At 37.4% G+C, this 6,992-nt stretch overlaps 1 protein-coding gene across 4 annotated transcripts in view; it reads left to right on the top strand.

Moving 5' to 3' along the window:
- Positions 1–1,405: 1,405 nt before the first annotated feature.
- The window catches only part of NLGN1 (neuroligin 1), a 1,307,981-nt gene continuing 1,302,394 nt past the window's right edge, over positions 1,406–6,992 (top strand). For 2 of the 4 annotated variants that reach the window (XM_077290514.1, XM_077290511.1), the window contains exon 1: positions 1,406–1,974. The gene's annotated coding sequence lies outside the window, so the exon portion shown is untranslated. The remainder of the gene's footprint in view (positions 1,975–6,992) is intronic. The other 2 variants (XM_077290510.1, XM_077290513.1) reach the window with 2 other exon arrangements.

Raw genomic sequence — 6,992 nt, 5'->3', positions numbered from 1 at the left:
TTAACCATATGATGAGACTCGTTAGGGATGAAGTGCTTTTTGCCTCTTGGAGCACAGATTTTCTTAGAATAGTTTGCACACTCCATATACAGAGCCCCTAAGTGCTATAGAGCAGAATCTCCCCCTCAATTAACCCCATTTTAGAGATTGTACCCCTGCCAAAATTGTGAATGCTAAAAGTGGTTTATGCACTCTGGGGCTCAGAAAGGAGGGGGGATTTTAGATTTGGGAGTGCAGAATTTGCTGAATTTCTTTTGGCTCGAAAGGAGCCATTTTGTTTTTCCGTAGAATTACTCTGGACTCCATCTGGCTTATGTTCAGCATTGTCCTTCCTTTCAGAGGTGCACAAAACTATGGTGGACAGCATGTTTATCCACACATAAAAAGACAGACAAAGCCAGACCACAGGTCAAACAGAGTCAACAGTGCCTCCATGTGCCTCATTATAGAGACCCTTCCGCTGGGAGTTCCATCTAAATCACATATTTCAGATCTTTACAAGATAATACCGTATTATTATGTATTGTAGATTGTGAGCCCTCGCGGGCAGGGTCCTCTCTCCTCCTGTACCAGTTGTGACTTGTATTGTTCAAGATTATTGTACCTGTTTTTATTATGTACACCCCTCCTCACATGTAAAGCGCCATGGAATAAATGGCGCTATGATAATAAATAATAATAATAATAATAATGTAAGGGCTCAGTGCAGAGTGCAGGATAAATGTGAGCTGAGCCTTTCTGCTCTCTTTGGAAGGAAGAATAATCAAATCAACAGCAGGTGAATAATTGGATTTATTTATTTTTCATGCTGTTCCTCGTTCAGTATAAGTGATTAGATCACTTTATGCTTTGTGTCTGTGCGATTTTGTCAAGGTGCCTCACCCGAATAAATTTACAAGGTAACTTAGCAATGTTATCATCAAAGTGTGCACTTTGATTTTCCAATAGACAGATTTTAGGCTGGTGGGTCTGTCTAAAGTGAGAAAACAGTCTCTTTAAATCAGTTGCTTTACATAACTTCAAGATTAACATTTAACAATTTGTACAGCCTGAATAAATATGGGAGGCGCAGTCCTAGTCCTTATAAGTGATGGGACTGGTGCTCACACCATGATTTACAATGCTACATGCCAAAAAAATGTGTTTAATCCTTTTAAAGTAGTGACATAGACAAATTATGTCTGCGAGGGAGTGTTTAACCTTTTCCTGAAACTAAAATAAGCAATTTAGATGAAATTTGCTAGCTTTGGTGTGCAGGAACAACATGTTTCTCTGCTGCCCCTTTCACTTGGCAGTAAGTGACATATTTAAGAGTGAAACAAAGGCACAACACAGTCGCTTTGGAGCATCTTTTCATTTCCTAGATACAGAAGGAATGTTACACAGTATTGGTCCTGTTCTGAGTGCACAGAGCAGGAGCCTCAGTCATTGCTTGAAGCAGCATCCATCACATAGGATGCTGTGTGGCTGGACCAAAGCAAGTATTGTCTCGTACATGGTCCACGTACTGCACAACGCCAAGTAAACTGCTGCAGAAACCATATATGGGCACAGGAGGTGTTAGCGGCTTCTCCTGGATGTACAGACAAGAGCCAGTGGAAGACCTGTTCATTCTGATTGCTCCTTCCAGGCATCTATTCAACGCTTCTCCCCCATCAGCCCCCTCCCCACTTTCCTTTCACTGGGATTTCTGTCTTATTAAGCTGTCTTGGAATGTGCGGATTTTGGCTTTTGGCTCGTTAAGTTGTTTTCTGATTTTTTTTAGATTGCTTTCTGGATGTATCTCTTTATTTTTTGGCTGTGATTGTAAATTCGGAGTCTTGCTGGAGCTGCTGACTACCCAGGCTTCCTTAACAACAAAGCATTTATTCATTAAGTGAAGGTACTGCAAAATGCTTCAGTTCAGCATCCCTTCATCCTTGTATTAGGCTCACTCCTGTATATATGATTGCTGATCCTGGACACATGTACAAGGTAAGAGATGGAAGGTGCTGTGCAGAATTCCTATGCAGCCTAATTGACAAAGCTATAAATAACTTTTCGCTCTATTCCCTGCCTGTTTGTTTCATTAATTTTAACAATTGTCAAGAGACTTGCCTTTAATGAATCACTGGAAGAACAATATTGAATATTTTAGCAATACCTAATATGAAACAGTCTACATAGATGATTGAACATACAGGTAGATTAGCCTTTGTGCTGAACTAAAAGCAAGAGCTGATTCACTTACATCTTCAATTTGCACTATGCATAGAAAAGAACTATGTGAAAGGAACTTAAATAGAAGTAGTCCATGCGTATCTGTCTTGCTCTTATTAACTGTTAATGTTCAGATCCATTTGATTTTTTTCATAGAGCACTTTACATTGAACAATAAAGTAGTTTGGATGAAAACCATAAGCTCTAGACTAAGAGCAGGGTACAATACACTCATTATTCATGCAGACGTGATATTTTGTTAAAGTCCAGGTCCATGAAAATACAAGCTTATCTATAGCTTTTCCTCTAGTGACCAGCATGAGTAGATGCCTAATTTAGTTTATGGTCATATGCCAACTGAAATGGTATATAATGTCTGCTATTGTCTTTCATAAGCAAGTAGATATGGCTGGATTCACTTGCTGTCATGTGTTCCTGTTATGTGGAGACTCAAATACTTTAGCTCAAAGGGAGAATTGCAGTTTAACACATTATAATATGAAATAAGGAACTACAGACACAGAATCTTCCTTGAGATCCTAAACTCTGGCAATAGAGGGGTTAAAAAAGAGGGTTGTGATTATCCATGAATCTGTGAAGTGTGGATTTTTTTTTTCCATTCCGGATTTAAAACACTTCCATTTCTTCAACTTCCAGGGAACAGTTGCAGTCATTTGTTTTGCCATTGCAAAGTAGTGGGGATTACCAAATGGGCAATAATATAGATCACACTGGAAACACATGATTTGCTTTTAGATTGGACTAGTCGCTTGATTTTCCAACCTGTTACCCATTAAAAGTGGAATCTTGTCTGCTTGAATGATGACTTTGCATCTGCAACCATGGGTAGTATATGAAACTGTAATTATTGCAAGACTCCTATTACTGCCATCTGCCAGGAAGAGGTGTCCGTTATGTGTGGCTATTAAACCATGTAAATGCCTTTCTTAATACTAATTTTACGCAGGAGAAATCTGCAGATTACTACATTATTATATCATTACTGCTCAGAAATGTTCACACAAAGCTTCTCATCTACCTCTCTGTCTGTCTGTTTGTCTATCTATCTATCTATCTATCTATCTATCTATCTATCTATCTATCATACAAATATAGAAATTGATAACATGATATAGTTGTCATAAAATATTACAATGTCATATATGTTATTACTTATTCAATATTACAAAAAAGTGTAAATGGACACAGAGAGGTGGGAGATGTCTGGACAATACCCTTAGCCAGTGTGTGAAGGTTATAATACATGCATTAAACCATTATTAGCATAACCTAGCATGTTTTGAGAATGTTAAATAAGTCTCATTGCATACAAATAATATTTCCTTTTGTTCTGTTGAAGAATCAGTGATACTGTATCACAAACATGCTATAAATAAAAAAATATTGCCCATAAAGATATGAGCTGAGAGCTTTGCTAATTAAGGTGGGGAATGTAAAAGGAACTATGAACCTCCTACAGCTCTTCAAGCTCTTATCTGAGATTGTGTAAAATCATTGTGCTTTTTTTGGAATAACATGTAAGTTAATACTTACTTATAATGTTCATTTCACTAATTAAAACAGCAAAGTGGCCATGACATGGGCCTGGAGAATTCCCCTTTTCAGTACAGATCATCTTTTCACATTTTCTTGCTTACATCCAACAGGATGCAGCTGTTTGGGAAGCTGATCCTGCAGCTTGCAGACTCATTTATCAAAGTATTTTAGTCCCCAAACTGTGGTAAAAGTAGAGCAATTGCCCGTCACCAGAAATTTTTAATCAGTACCATTTATCAAATGACTATGAACATGAGAATAAAATGTGATGATGTTTTAATGGATACATAGTCATAAAACTCCTTAGGATTGCTTGTGGTTTGACCTTTCCTCCATTCACCACACATCAGTTTATGAATGCGTTGCCTCGTTCTTTTCTCAGAAAGGCCAAATCTGTTGCTTTCTCATTTGTCATCTCTCCTTATTTTGACGTCTGATTTGTGAACATCAGTCATGTTTGAAGAAGTTGATGGAGTCAACTTTGTCTCCTCAATGGGCATCTCCTTGTGAATAACAGAACATCAATCTATCGTTTACCCCTTACTGTTAGTAGGCCTGTTGCCTTTGGCTTTAACCACTGGGCTGTAGGATATTATTGAACATGATATTTTACCAAATGATGTCATGAAAGTGTTGAGAAAATCTAACTTCATAAGGTTGATTCTAATGCGTGGTCATAAAGTAAAATGTATCTTTCACTATTGTAAGTTGCCCCATAGGCAATTAGATACTAATTCGAAAAGGTTGCTCATCGATAAATGGAGAATTCTGTATTTTTTTTGCTCGTCCTAGAATTAGCAGATGTTACTAGAACTGGAACATTGTAGCACAGATGAGCTGATATGGCAGTGAGATGATTTGCTGGTCTCAGATTTTCTGCATTTTGGAGGAATGGAGAGAGAAGCAAGCGTGAGGCAAAGTGAAATAGGCTGAAAAAAGGATTGCCAGATGCAGCAGTTATAAAAAGAAGGAGCATAATTAGGACTAGAGGAAATGTTTCTGTTAGGAGGGGGATGAAAGAAAGCAAAATGACACAAAGCTATTGAATTGGAATCAGAGTCAGCACACACATTGTATTCAAGCGCTGACTTTCCACTGAGCTGTCGACAGCAAAGCCAGTCTGATGTCATCCCATTTATATCTCAATTAATTTTAATTAAGTTATTGCATTGTGTTTGGAGCGCTTCTTGCCTCATTTAGCTAAATGATATAAAGCTTATATTGATGAGATTGAATCCAAACAGAGATTGTAATTTGCATCTCATTATGAAGGGTTAAATTATGTTATGATTTATGTCAAGGAACTGGTCAGCGTTAATCTGTCACAGAATTATGATTTTATATGGGGTGGGCAAAAAGACCAAGGAGTATTGCCAAATATAGAGGGGTTTAAGACATCATCAAAATCTTAATCAATAATGTTCTACAGGTCTTGGATCATTTTAGAAATATAACTCTGCTAATAAAATTGCATTTTTTTCAACTTTTAGGTTGATATAACAATATCTATGCAATTCAGTTTTATCTGTGGAAACCGAAGCGCCGGATTAGGACTATGCAGTTTATGTGATTCCATCTGCCATCTACAATGCTTATCAATGTATTTCTTTCTAAAACCCTTTTTAGCTCATTGACTTGTGTAAAGGAAGGATTAAGGCATGTGGATCAGTAATCGTACTGTACTAGGGAGTCAGATGACTGCAGGTACCATCACAGAATGCTGAGCCAAGTCATCTGTTGATCAGCATGCACAGATTTCTCATTATTATATTTGCGTGGGAAGGACAGTGCTCATTATTGTTTTATCCTTTGTCACATACAAAAGTTATTTGTAACTGTTGTCTACCCAAAACTTAAAAACAAGAAGCGCTGGCAATGTTTTCACTGCATTTCATGTTTGCCATGGCCTCAGGATTGGATGAACTGCCCAAAACAAACTTCTCTAGGCTTTTGTAAATGTCGTACTTAAGCACAAATTAAGCCAAATCAGGGAACACATCCAAGAGACCATCAAGAGCAAATCTATTTGCTATTCGTGGATTCTTTTTTTGCTAAATATAAACATTACGATTGGCAGACATAGAAGAACCATATAAAACAATGGACAGGATGAACCATTTTAGCTTTCACTCATTGGTTTTTTTCATGATTCTACTCTACTGTATTATATTAATGAAATATGTAACATCATCAGGTATTAAAGAGGTTGTCTTACCATAACAAATGACTACATTTGCAAAGTATCTGTAAAAGCCAACAGCTTTGTTTTGTGCTTTTGTTAAAATATCTCTTTATTCAGAAGAACAGAAGTAAATTTAATTTTATAGCTTATTGTTCATTATCTAGGCTGCTGGCCACCTCTGCAGTGTATCGGGGATGTTCAGTCTACTAGACAGGAAGCTCAGTGCCTAGGCTGCTGGCCACCTCTGCAGTGTATCGGGGATGTTCGGTCTACTAGACAGGAAGCTCAGTGCCTAGGCTACTGGCTACCTCTGCAGTGTATCAGAGATGTTCGGTCTACTAGACAGGAAGCTCAGTGCCTAGGCTACTGACTACCTCTGCAGTGTATCGGGGGTGGTTCGGTCTACTAGATAGGAGGCTCAGTTCTTCTGTAGTCTTATGCCCCTCTGATTCTGCAAAGGTAAAGCTGTTTCTCCTTGCAGCATGGAAGAGCACACAATTTAGGCCAGCATCTTGTTCAAGCCATTGACTTGAACTATAAATCTTCAGGAGCATACCTCCACTGTAGGCCAGCAGGAAGCTTGGAGGAAAGGGAGCAATGCATCTGGAATATTGATGTTGTGAGTGACCCTTTAAAAGGTGTTGATCCACATTGCACATGGATTTGAGTGACATATTCTTAGATTGTAAATTTATGATTAAAAAACACTTTGATCTGATTCATCTATCTTGAAAAATTTTACTGTACAAATCAACTTGTTTAGTTGATGACATTTTACACTTTTGATTTATTAAATAATCCTAATAAACACATTTTGGAGATATTGTGGAACCAAAGTAGTATAATTTTTAAGATTAGTCATAAACAAAGAGAAATCTATTTGATATGGTTAAATATACTGTATAATGTGGTCTGAAAGGCCTCACTACTGTCAAGCATAATATAGTTATGGTTGGTGAGATTGTCAAATGGAAATAATTATTTTTCTAATTATAGTAAAATATGAAAACATGAATCATAAAATGTTTTTTCATGATTATAGAAAATTGACCTT

Source organism: Ranitomeya variabilis, chromosome 2, assembly GCF_051348905.1.
Source record: "Ranitomeya variabilis isolate aRanVar5 chromosome 2, aRanVar5.hap1, whole genome shotgun sequence".
Classification (NCBI taxonomy): domain Eukaryota; kingdom Metazoa; phylum Chordata; class Amphibia; order Anura; family Dendrobatidae; genus Ranitomeya; species Ranitomeya variabilis.
Note: the sequence above shows the minus strand (reverse complement) of the source record. Positions and strands in the feature narration are given on the sequence as shown.